This window comes from Suricata suricatta, chromosome 17, assembly GCF_006229205.1.
Source record: "Suricata suricatta isolate VVHF042 chromosome 17, meerkat_22Aug2017_6uvM2_HiC, whole genome shotgun sequence".
Lineage (NCBI taxonomy): Eukaryota > Metazoa > Chordata > Mammalia > Carnivora > Herpestidae > Suricata > Suricata suricatta.
The window spans coordinates 25,490,656-25,503,500 of NC_043716.1; the positions used below are offsets into that span (position 1 = coordinate 25,490,656).

The following is a 12,845-nucleotide window of genomic DNA, read 5'->3' on the forward strand; positions in this document are numbered from 1 at the left end:
GCTACAATCCTAGGGGCACTTGGGTGGCTTAGTCGGTTAAGCAGCCGGCTTCAGCTCAGGTCATGTTCTCACAGTTCATGGGCTTGAGCCCTGCATCAGGCTCTGTGCTGATAGCTAGCTAAGAGCCTGGAGCCTGATTTGGATTCTGTGTCTCCCTCTTTCTCTGACCCTCCCCTGCTTGCACTGTCTCTCTCTATCTGTCTCTCAAAAATAAATTTAAAAAAAAAATTTTAAAAATGTTTTAAATGCTACAATCCTACCTTCCTAATTATTGCTTTTTATCTTCCACATGTCCATGTTCCCTATTTTTACAGGAAAGACGTAGTACAGGGCTAAGAGCTCTAGTCTAGGCTTTAAATTTGCCTGAAATGCCTCCTCACTGGCTCTGTGGACTCTTCTGCAGCATGCATACCGATGATTCTTCTCCTGACCACCATGTTTATCACACTTGAATTCCTGTCCAAAATTTTGTTTTAAAACATGTTCCATATGTTCCTATCATAGTGTTCTCTCCCCATGAGCCCAAGGTTTGGCAGTCAACCCTTTCTTGTTCTTCAACCTACATACCAAATATGGTTTTACTCACTAGCTTGTCATTGTTGGCAAATAACCAGTTATTTAGAAGATATTTGGGGGCACCTGGGTGGCTCAGTCAGTTAAGCATCTGACTGGATCAGGTCATGATCTCAGGGTTGGTGGGTTCGAGCCCTGCATCAGGCTCTGTGCCAACAGCTCAGAGCCTGGAGCCTGCTTCAGATTCTGTGTCTCCCTCTTTCTCTCTCTGCCCCTCCCCCGTCACGCTCTGTCTCTTAAAAATAAATAAACATAAAAATAAAAAAAAAAGATGTTTGTTCATCTGTATCAATCATGTTGTTTCCTATGGTTTTTAGGGATGTGAGCTAAAAATCTGACTTTACATATTTAACTAACAACCTACTCCTATACTCTGAAATGTCTCAGATGATGCAATGTCAGCCTTATTAATAAATGGAATCCTATTTCCAAAAGACAGAATGCTTGCACACGAAGTTAATATAAACATTGTAATTATTAAGTTTTGGGGGAACACAGAGTGGGGTCAGTGCTTTAGAAGATATGTCATTAAAAGAAGAGCAAAAAGATAGAAAAGCCTCATCATTTAGATTCCAAGGAGCCAGGGACACAGGAAGAGATGAAAAGGAAGGTTGATGATGTGCCCCTGACCAAAGAATTGCTTACAAGCATTTTAAGAAAAAGACTTGATGGTTTTTGAAATATGGACTTCACCTAAAGATGGAAAGTCTAATAGCTTAAAAGAAACAGTGAGCGCATGGCACCTGGGTAGCTCAGCTGGTTGAGCATCTGTCTCTTGATTTCAGCTCATGTCTTAATTTCATGGTTCATGAGATCAGGCCCCACATCAGGCTCTGCCGACAGTGCAGAGCCTGCTTGGGATTCTCTCTCCCTCTCTTTCTGCCCCTCCCCTCCTTGTGATCTGTCTCTCTTTCAGAATAAGTAAATAAATTTTAAGATGAATACTTTTATGGCTTGTCTATTTACATGATGAGTACACAAAAATTCCATGATTTTATACCTGATTGATGATGGGCATTACAGAGGGCACTTGTTGGGATAAGCACTGGGTGCTTTACATAAGTGATGAATCACTAAATTCTATTCCTGAAACCAATACTGCACTATATGTTAACTAATGTGAATTAAAAAAAAAAAATTCTATACCTGTGCTATCCAGTAAGGTAACCATTAGCCACATGGCTAGTGCTGTATGTGAAAAATACACATTGGATTTTGAAGATGATATGAATAAAAAATTGTAAAACATTAATATTTAAAACTTTTTTTAACATTTATTTTTTGAGAGACAGAGAGGACAAGCAGGGGAGGGTCAGAGAGAGAGGGAGACACAGAATCTGAAGCGGGCTCCAGGCTCTGAGCTGTCAGCACAGAGCCCGACGTGGGGCTCAATCTCACGAACTGCGAGATCATGACCTGAGCCGAAGTCGGATGCTCAACCGACTGAGCCATCCAGGCGTCCCAGACATTAATATTTTAAATTAATAGTTGAAATGATACTTTGAACATATTGGGTTAAATTACTCAAATTGGTATACTTGTTTCTTTTCACAGTTTATTGATATTTCTTAAAAATATTTGGAGAGAGAGCACATGTGTGTGCACACGTAGGGGAGAGGCAGAGAGAGGGAGAGAGATTGAAGCAGACTCTGTCCTGTTAGCACAAAGCCCAACTCGGGGCTCAGTTGCATAAACCCAAGCTGAAATGGGCCACCCAGGCACCCGCCTTTTTACATTTTAAAATGTAGCTACTAAAATTTTAATTTAATATTTATTTATTGCTACTAAAATTTTAAATTAGATACATGGCTTGAACTGTATTTCTATTGGACAGGGCTGCTCTAGACATCTCAGGAGCAAAGTCCTGGGAACTATGGAAAAGGGAGTTGAACAAAGCTTGTCCTTATTAGGTGAGAGGTCATGGGAACATGATAGTAAGAAACGTGACTTAAGCCAAAACATGGGAGTTTCCTTTCTGGAGGAAAAAAAAAAAAGGCCTTTGCTTCAGCTCGGCTCATGTGAACAGCATGAGCAAGGCAGGATGTGAACTTAATTCAACAAACATCCATGGACCACCTGCAAGGAAAGCCAGTGCTGGGATAGACAGATTTTAAAAAGAATGCGTTAAACCTGGCCTCTGTCCTTAAGGAGTTCACCATTTGGTTTATTCTTTGCTTCAAAGCATATGCCTGGCTCATGGTAGAAATTCCATGTTTACTGAACAAATTAATATAAATGTCTACAAAACTACGGAAAAGATGTAAAGCTGCAAAACTAGAGGCACACAGTGAAGCCCATTAAAGCATACTTATTATCAACAGATCTCATAACCGATAAAACGGAGGACTTGGAAATACAATTAAAAATGTTTTGTCTTGGGGGCACCTGGGTGGCTCAGTTGGCTAAGTGTCCAACTCTAGGTTTCAGCTCAGGTCATGATCTCATGGTTCATAAGTTCAAGCCCCGCCACCAAGCTCTGCGTTGACAGCACAGAGCCTGCTTGGGATTCTCTCCCTCTCCTGTGTGTGTGTGTGCTCCCTCTCTCTCAAAATAAATAAACTTAGGGGCGCCTGGGTGGCTCCGTTGGTTAAGCATCTGACTTTGGCTCAGGGCATGATCTTGCAGCCCATGAGTTGGAGCCCCGTGTCAGGCTCTGTGCTGATGGCTCAGGGCCTGCTTCAGGTTCTGTGTCTCCCTCTCTCTCTCTGCCACTCCCGTGCTCATGCGTTCTCTGTCTCAAAGAGAAAAATAAATATTAAAAAAATTAAAAAATAAACTTTAAAAATGTATTTTGTTTCTGAGCCATCTTATATAGTTAAGGAACCATTTAAGACAATATAAACTCAATGTATTGAGAATGAAGAGACTTTGTAGGTGCTTGCCCAAAATCTAAACTAGTCCTGGAAATCCAAGCCTTCCGAAGTGTGGCCATGCCCGCTCTTCCCTTTATATATGCCGCGGTAGCCAAGACGAACAGAAATGACTGTTAAATGTTATGAAAAACACATGATTTGTCTATATGGTTGTGCTTCATTTTGTTGAGGAAGGACAGGGAAGGAGCAGTCTATCACTGACTTGAAGATGCAGATGAGAGGCATGAATGACCCAGTGATCCTGGCACCTCCTGCTTTGCCCCCACTCCCAGGCCCCCAAACCCAAGAAGAATGGCAAACTCGGAGCATTTTCAGCAGGCCTGAAAGATACACACTAAATTTCATAGTAATTTCTTAGGGGGAGTACCTTTCTCAGAAGTTTTCCCTTTTATATATGCATTTCTTTTTGCTTGGTTTTTGTTTTTTTAAGTCATCTCTTCACCCAATGTGGGGCTCAAACTCATGACCCTGAGATCAAGAATCACATGCTCTTCCAACTGAGCCAGTCAGGCATCCTGCATATTTTTATTTTAAACAAAGCTTTAAAAATCCAATGTAAGGGGCACCTGCATGGCTCAGTCAGGTAAGCGTCCTACTCTTATTTTGGCTCAGGTCAGTATCTCATGGTACATGAGATGTGGTACGTGAGTTCAGCTCTGTGCTGACAGTATGGAGCCTGCTTGGGATTCTCTCTCTTTCTCTCTCAAAATAAATAAACTTAAAAAAATCCAATGTAAGATAAAATAACTCAAATAATTTTTATTTTTTTAAATAGTTTATTTAGTTTTGAGACAGAGAGACAGAGCACGAGTTGGGGAGGGGCGGAGAGAGAGGGAGACACAGAATCTGAAGCAGGCTCCAGGCTCTGAGCTGTCAGTACAGAACCTGATGCGAGGCTCGAACCCACAAACCGTGAGATCATGACCTGGGCTGAAGCTGGATGCTTAACTGACTGAGCCACCCAGGTGCCCCTCAAATGATTTTTTAAAGGAGACAGTTTGGGGCGCCTGGGTGGCTCAGTCGGTTAAGCCTCTGGCTTCAGCTCAGGTCAGATCTCACGTTCGTGGGTTCAAGCCCCGCATCAGGCTCTGTGTTGACCACTAGCTCAGAGCCTGGAGCCTGCTTCCGGTTCTGTGTCTCCTTCTCTCTCTGACCCTCCCCCTCTCATGCTCTGTCTCTCTCTGTATCAAAAATAAATTTAAAAAAATATTTAAAAAATTAAAAAAAAATAAAAGGAGACAGTTTGAAGAATGAAAGAATTAGTCAAATGAATCAGAAGGCAGCAAGGAGGGGAGGGGTGGAAGTAGTAAGCAGCATCGCTGTTCTGTGAATGATCACATAAATAGGCATAGGAATTACAGGATGTTCCGTGTACACCCCGGGAACAAACAGGAAGAAGGGGAAATTAAAGACTACCTTTAGTGTCCACTATCTCAACATGCTCTCAACATAAACACTGCCTATCCCAAGGAAGACTATCACACACTCACATAGTCTGACAGCAGCCTAAAAAGTTTACTAAAAGGTAGGACAGATTTTGAGTATGAAAGCACTTTAAAATTTTTTTTTTAATGTTTTATTTATTTTTGAGGAAGAGAGACAGCATGAGCAGGGGAAAGTCAGAGAGAGAGGGAGACACAGAATCTGAAGTAAGGCTCCAGGCTCTGAGCTTTCAGCACAGAGTCTGACGTGGGGCTCGAACCCATGAACTGTGAGATCATGACCTGAGCTGAAGCTGGACCCCCAACCAACTGAGCCACCCAGGTGCCCTGAAAGCACTTAAAAAAAAAGATTTATTTTTAGGTAATCTCTACACCCAATATGGGGCTCAGACTCACAACTCTGAGTTCAAGAGTCACATGCTCCACTGACTGAGCCAGTCAGGCGCTCCTGCAAGGAAGAACTTTTGACTTCCTCCGTGCAGAGACCAGGGATGTCTTTTATGCTCCAAGAGAGTCTTTATGTTTGAAGAGGAAATAGAGAGCATCTGAAAATCTCTTTGATCTCTACATTTTTCTAAAAAGCACTATTTTCAGCTCCCTTTTTTCTTCTGAAATTGTGCAAAGCACTCCCACACACATACTTTTACGAGACAGGCATCTCTTTATGTCGGGTTCCATCAGAAAGCCAGGCACAGTGACACCCCAGTTCTCCCAGGTTTCGACAACTGTGCACCTACCTGAGAACGAAATACCAAAACTTTGTACCTCTCTTCTCCACCAAAGGATTCTTACACAAGTAAATCTCTCCTTCTGAACTCCGCTGTTCCTGGTGAGTGGCAGAATTGTGGTCGTATGTCATTTATTCTGAAGTCCTAGCCAGCCAACTTCAATAAGCATAACTCATTTATTGAAACATGTAAACAACCCCAGCACCAAAGCAGCCAAATGGAAAGCTGCCTTGACCACATGCTCTAGAAGGTGTAATAAAGCCGTGCTTCTGCCTTTCGGCTTGGCAAAGGCAGTTGGGAGGATGCCCTTCTATTTACTTGGGAAAACTTATGACTTCTGGGTTCTAGGCGGCTGCCACGGCTGTCTAGGCTAGCACGACTGGAATCTTGGATTCCAGGACAAATACACAGGAAATCACATTGCCAAACTTTTCTCCTTATAAAGACAATCTATCCAGGAATTACCATCCTCCCAGTTCTCATGGGGAGGAGTCATTCATTAAGCAAGCAGGATAGGACTGGGGTGAGGAATTGTAAAGCAGTTTCCTGTGGCCCCAAGGTCTCGTCACAGTGCCATCTTTAGAAGAACAGTGCACGTAACAAGTTAAGACTTAGAGGATCACTTGTGGAAAAGTACAAAGGACGTATTGCTCCAGAGAATTCTCTGGAAGAATCTAGTTTATTCTCTGACAGAAGTCATAGAGTGGTCTAATGGAGGGCCCATTCACACATTTAGGAGTTAGGAAACCTGTGAGAGCCATGGTAGGAGCCAGTATCCCGCTGGGCGCTATGTCCAGAACAGGACACGGTTCTCCGTTCCTGCTCCTCCTCCTGCATCCCTGGCCTAGTGCGGGATCAGCACTGCTGTCTTCTCGGGTTCCTTCTTGACCGTTACTCGAACTGGCCGAGGACCCCGGCGCCTCGTCTGAGGGAGCCTGTCCGGCCTCGGATCTCCGCCGCGACTCCTCCCGGGCCGCGGCCACACCCGCTCGGCGCGCCGGGGAGCCTGGCCCGTGCTGGCCCCGGGCAAACGCCGGAGGGCCCGCCAGTGCCTGCCCTCACGGGGCGAACGCCCTGGGTGAAGGGAACCAGCAAAACCGAGAAAACAGACGAACTCCTCTGTGAGTTATGTATATGCTTTAAAGGATACCACGCGGGGCTACGGCGAAGAGTAACAGGTTGGCGGACTGGCGTTGGTGGCCCGACGGTCTTGTTTCCTCTCCTCACCCGCCGCCGCGCTCCCTGCCGCGCGGGCTTCCCGCCGTCTCCGGGGCGTCCGAGCACCGGCCCTCCCCCACCCCCACCCCAGCTGGCGACTCGGACGCCGCATCCTTATGAGACCTTTTCGGGGAGCCTTCTTGGTCAGCTGTTCCCGTCCCCTTCTCGGTTCTTTCCTGCATGGTCCTTCCTTCGCTGTTCACCTCGCCTGACGCCGTAGTTATCTGTGTGTGAGCACAACACCCCCAGGAAGACTGTAAGCGCCCGGAGGGCGAAGATTACTATCGTCAGTGTTGTCTCGTACCCACAGCACCTTAACCCAGTGGAGATTTAGAAAGCGAATTCGGGACACCTGGGTGTCTCAGTTGGTTAAGCGTCCGACTCTTCATTTTGGCTCAGGTCACGATCTCACAGTTTGTGGGCCCCACTTCTGGCGTCTGTGAGGACAGCAACGAGCCTGCTTGGGATCCTCTCTCTCTCTCTCTCTCTCAGAATAACATACCCTCCTCTCTCAGAATAAACATTAAAAATTACAAAGATATAAAAAGAAATTATCACTTTAAAAAAGTGAATTCAAAAAATGTGCCCCCCCCCCCCCCCCCCCCCCCCAAATCTGGCTAATGCCACCTTTGGCTCTAACTATGTCCTAGGGTTGTTATGAAGATCAAATAAAATTTAAGGTGTGAAAGTGCTTTGAAAGCACAAATAGAAATTGCTTTGTAATCGTAATTTTAGCAAACTCCACTCTGGGAAGCTGCCCCCCAGGACAGCTAGCAATGGGGCCTCGCTTCCACCCTGTGAGAAAGGGAAGCACAGAGGCTGCTCATTGACTTAAACAGCAAAACTTTAAAGGCCATGGGCTTGGTTTTCTGTTGTCTCTTTCTTCATCACCTACTTGTGATCGCAAGATGAAATAAGTATGTAGGTAACAAGCCTGGTCTTTTGAACCGGCCTTTTCTGTAGAACTGAATGTGTAAGAGCAGAATGCCTAGGTTTGAATTCTTTCTCTGCTTCCTTTCTTCCCATCGCTAACTACTAACCTTCTCTTCCTTAATTTTCTCTTGAGGTTGTCAAGGATTTTAATACTCAACAGTACAAACCAACACTGAAAACAGTAGCTGGTTATAAAGTAATCAAATGATCATTATCATAGTTACAGTAAGTAATCCACTGCACTTCCCAGAAAAGGGCACACGGGGGAGGTGGTTCCTTGAGCTAATCCTGATTGCTGGTATTATGGGGTTGTGCACAAAAATATACCACAGAAGGGACACGGGAGTGGGAAAGGACTGAGACAATGGGCAGAGTGGAGCAGAGGTGTCTGAAGAGCCTCAAAAGGGTGGCCTCCGTGAGGTCAGGCAGAGAAAGCTCGGTGCGGTGAGAGGGCTAGGCTTGTCACTCAAGTGAAAGGGCCTCCCAAGAGGCTGGGAGGTGCACTAAAAACTGAAAAGCAGAGAAAGGCCTCCTCTCATTTTCAGCTTTCACTTTTTTGTTTTTTAAACTAGTGAAAAGAGGTTGAGAACAATATGGCTCTTGGATGACTGGCGCGCCAGGCTTCACCACTGCAGAGGAGTGAACCTGAGCTGCTGTTTCCAACACAACATGGTGGCCAAAGGAAGATAAGAGTAATCTCGATAGCCCTTCCCACCTTCAGGGAAGGGCAGAAATATCTGTGTACGAATCTCAAACTGCTTCACTCCACGGAAACTTTTTTTTCCCCATCGGAAACAGGCTGGGACACGATTAAGCAATACTGTCGGGTTGGGTCAAAGCGTCTGAAGGAAAAAGCTGCTCATGCTCTATCCCCCTAAAGGGGATACATGGCAACAAAAGGGAAATGACACATTTGAGACCAGGAGGGGGAGGAGAGAAAAGGCCTTCTTCCATGAATGAGGTCTTTCCTGAGGGCTTTAGGTAGAAGGCCATCAAATCAAGTTGTAGATACCCCTGGAAACTCTCAAAAGAAAGCAGTGACTGTCAGTTTAGAAGGCTTGGGGTCCCTCTTAGTCAAAGATGCCCAGAATAAGCCAGAGCCTTCCCCTCAAGAATTCAGGAACGTGGTTTCCAATGCAAATAAAGACTACATTGTAGACATACTGCTGGAGCGTGTCCAAATCCTCCTTCTGTCCTTTGAGTCATTTGGAAATAGTTAACAAACGGGTTGAACACCTGGGCTGATTACCCCTGAAGGGGATTTCCAGACTCCAGCCAGTAAAATCATCCCCTCCCCTCCTAAAGCAACTCCGTTCCACTCTCTCTAAAGCTTCCAACCTTTCTCCGATTCCAGGCTTCCTAGGTTAGAGCGGCAAGGGCTGCTGACATAAAGAAACAAGGAGCCAAGCAACTTTGTGCTTTTTAAAAAAGTTTACTTTAAATTAAAAGGAACAGATGTCCAATGTTTCAAAAAGCCACACATTTGTGGATTTGGCTGACAAACCGCCTAAGCTGCATTTCATTTCTGTTCCCAGAGAGCCAGCCAGCCCCTTACAACTGACTCACACTGGGCCACGGTTTGGGCCAGTCTCCCAACTACAGAATTAGAATCCCAGATCTCAAATGAATCCCGGGTGTTTGGGTGGAGAGCGAGGGCCATCTAAAATAAATTTTTTTCTTTTAATTTAGTAGTATCAACACCCACACAGCAAACTGCAAGGCTAGTAGGTCAAAGAGAATGAGCAAACAGCTGGCACCTGCCTGCCCCGGCACCACACGATCCTAAAGGCGATGAGTAAGCAGCCGTCCACAACAGGTTTTTATTATAATCTCTTTTATGAGTACTGGCTGAATATGCAAATACATGTAGGTTATTTGCTGCAGTTCAAGGCCTCACCCCCAAGGCAAACGCATTACCTCAGGTGAACTCCTGGCCTCGTTGGGAAAGGCAGGGACCTAAGCCTCAACTACCACACAAATGACTCAATTGCTTTTAGAATGTTCAAGTACTTTATGTGCTTTCTTTTCTTGCTGTCTTTGAGAATGAAGGAACAAACACTTCAGATGCAAGTGTTTTGCTTGGTGTTTCATTTACCCCGTTATTTTATGAATACCCGAGAAGCTTTGATCAGTGGCAGTTAAAAATGGAGTGCTACCTGGCTTTCAAATATGGCCACCGAACTCCTGCTTAGGGGCACCTGGCTGGCTCAGTCCGTACAGCACGTGGCTCTTGATCTCGGGGTTGTGAGTTTGAGCACCACATTGGGTGTGGAGCCTACTTAAAAGAAATAATAAATTCCTGCTTGGGTTGTTTTAACTTTTTGTGAGCACATTAATAACTACGAATAAAACAAACCAATATTCTTTTGATTTCTAACAAAAATGAGACTTTTAGGTCTATTGGGGAAGGTCCCACGTGCAAGCTTTTTAAACTGTTCTCACTATACCCAGCATACCTCACTGGATATTCTAAATGGAGCATTTCTAACAAGGCATTAAAAGCACATATTCCTTTTTTCTCTGCCTTTTAGACATCTTTTAGTATTTTAATTTTTAATGTTTATTTTTGAGAGAGAGAGAGAGAGAGAGAGAAAGAAAGCACAAGAGGGGCAGAGAGAGAGGGAGACACAGAATCTGAAGCAGACCCCAGGCTCCGCACTGTCAGCACAGAGCCCGATGCAGGGCTTAAACTCGTGAACTGTAAGATCATGGCCTGAGCTGAAGTCAGAAACTTAACCAACTGAGCCAATCCAGGCACCCTTTGGTATACATATGTTTCTTTAATGTTTGCTTACTCTTGAGAGAGAGCGCGCGCATGCGCGAGTGAGCAGAGTGTGAGTGGGCAAGGGGCAGAGAGAGGGAGATGCAGAATCCGAAGCAGGCTCCAAGTTCCGGGCTGTCAGCACAGAGTCAGAGAAGGGCCTCAAACTCATGAACCCCGAGATCACTACGGGAGCCAAAGTCAGGTGCTCAACCGAGTCACCCAGGCGTATTTTTTTTTTTAACGTTACTTATGTTTGAGAGAAAGAGAGAATCACTGTGAGCGCTGTCAGCACGGAGCCTGTGCTCACAAACTGTGAGATCATGACCTGAGCTGAAACCGAGTCGGAGGCTTAATTAACCGGGCCACCCAGGCGCCCCTTTAGTATTTTAAAATAAAAAATAAACTAGGAAATGTCAACATTTTAAGGAGGTAAGGCTAGAAAAGTATTTTCAATTATTTTATAGTAAATGTTGTGTATCTGCTTTGTACTTCAAGTTGCCTCACTGGGGCTTTAGTTTTAGGTTTAACAAGATTTTGGTTTTATCAAGTCAATTGGTTCCTTAATTTCTGCCTTTCTCTTTATTAATTTATATTTGGGTTTAACTTCCTTAGACAGAACGTTATCTACACCCAAACAAGGGCATACCTATGGGGGGCATTTAAAACGTGAATATCGGGGTATGTGGCTCGCTCAGTCTTACAGCATGCAACATTCGATCTTGGGGTTGTGAGTTCAAGCCCCACGTTGGGTGTAGAGCCTACTAAATAAAAAAGCATTTTTCTGGAGTAAATTAAGTGTAAAATTCTTGCGTGTGTATCAAATGAGGGCTTTAATGAATTAAAAGCAGAACACGCCAACATTTATGGTAGTACTTACCATTTTATCCAATTTAATCATTACAACAACCTGCCTATTTCTATTTCTATAGATGAAACCTAGGCTCGGAGTGAAGACTTTCTCAGTCACACAGCAGAGGCAGGGAGGCGAGTGGGTTTCAAAATCTGTGGAAGGCCGTTCGACTGTAAAAGGCTGGGAACTCCTCTGAGCTCCTTCTATGTGTTCACCCCAAGGCACGAGAGGACAATCGGTCATTCTAATTAGCTTAGTGCATTAACTGTCATCAGAACCACTGCCGAGTTGTGCAGGTGGAGGGCGGCCTCCCGGTGTCCTACTAGGGCGAGGGCGGCACAGAGCGCGGGGACACACAGGCCGCGCTCCTCACGCGGGAGCGCTCGCTATTGAGTGAGTGTGTTTCAGGGACTGCACTCCAGCCGTTAGACAATGAGGAGCGTGGCCATCATGCAGATGGAAGTAAAAACCTCCCTTTCTCGCATCCCACATTACACTGCTTTCAAGGAGGCGTTCCTCAGTCTGTGACTGTATAAACTGAGGCTGTACTGCGTTATATTGTATCGTGCTGCTTGACAGTCAGGGAGTCAAGACATGATAAAGAACCACAGAAATTTAAGGCACAAAATGACACTTAACACGAATTAGGTGGAATTAGAATTCCCAGGCACCCCCCCCACCTCCGCCTTTTTTATTTGCAGTAATATCAAACCATCCACTTACAAATTTCCTGGTCTCCCACCACCCAGAATCAATGAGGTTTCTTTTTGGGATCATGGGGTTGTTTGTGTCCATTTTGGTGGATTCAAGAAAGGGACAAACGGCCCACTGGGACAGAGGGGTAGTGTTCTGCTCTAGCCGGAGCCCAGCAGGACCATATGAGCGTGCCACACCTGACACTTCGTGGAGGACAGGGGGACAGATGTTCATTTGTTTTCAAAGCAAATTCATTGGAAAGAGTGAACAAACCATCATCATAAGTCAAATGTATTACTTAGCTCCTCAGTCTAAGAAATGTTTCTTTTTTCCTAAACACTGTACCCTCAAATAAGTTTACCAATAACCGAAAGAGTTAGTATATTTAGTGCAATTCATATTGGATTTCCTCTTTCCTTTCATGAAACACCAAATAAAATACAGGTGAAAGAGATGAAACACAACTGGAAGCCACTTAGAAATGTATGCCAACCCTAAAGAATCTAAAAAATTATGGTGATTAATGTGAATCTATTTAACATAAAACATCTGGGTACTGCTTTTCAAATAAAGGAACAGTCATGACCAGAAGGTCCCTGGGCAGAAAAAAACAAGAATGTTAAGAATAATAACCTTTTCAAAACCCACAAGGCAGGTTGTTTGTCCTTTCTTTATTTAGCTGTGGTCATGGAGACCATCCCAATTTTCCATAAAATCTTGATACTGCTGCAATATCATGGCATAAAAGATTCAAAGTGCCACCAGACA

At 44.6% G+C, this 12,845-nt stretch overlaps 1 long non-coding RNA gene across 1 annotated transcript; it reads left to right on the forward strand.

The window, feature by feature from the left end:
- Positions 1-6,493: 6,493 nt before the first annotated feature.
- LOC115282810 lies at positions 6,494-8,930 on the forward strand. The gene is made up of 3 exons (XR_003904750.1): positions 6,494-7,090; positions 7,901-7,992; positions 8,340-8,930. It is a non-coding gene; the product is annotated as an uncharacterized LOC115282810 (long non-coding RNA).
- The last annotated feature ends 3,915 nt before the right edge of the window (positions 8,931-12,845 follow it).